This window comes from Palaemon carinicauda, chromosome 5 (genome assembly GCF_036898095.1).
Source record: "Palaemon carinicauda isolate YSFRI2023 chromosome 5, ASM3689809v2, whole genome shotgun sequence".
Taxonomy (NCBI): domain Eukaryota; kingdom Metazoa; phylum Arthropoda; class Malacostraca; order Decapoda; family Palaemonidae; genus Palaemon; species Palaemon carinicauda.
In genome coordinates, this window is record NC_090729.1 from 140,018,374 (window position 1) to 140,018,731 (window position 358).

Here is a 358-nt window from a genome sequence, read left to right on the forward strand (position 1 = left end):
GAGACTGATGTCTCGCCAGGTAAATCCTCGGACAGCTGGTAGCGGTCAGGTTCCAATATCTTTTATGGGCTCTCGTGACATGGTTGGTTTCGACCTGGCCTTTCATTAGAAGGGGCTAGCGTTCGATCCCAGGTATGAGGTAGAAATATATTTCTATTTGAACACGATGTTGTGTTGATATTAATCCATATTGACTCATTAGGGGTAATTTGAATGAATTACTACCAATTGTGTCACGTGGTGGCCCGGGATATTGGGTAAAACTCGCTGGTAAGAGACTGATGTCTCGCCAGGTAAATCCTCGGACAGCTGGTAGCGGTCAGGTTCCAATATCTTTTATGGGCTCTCGTGACATGTT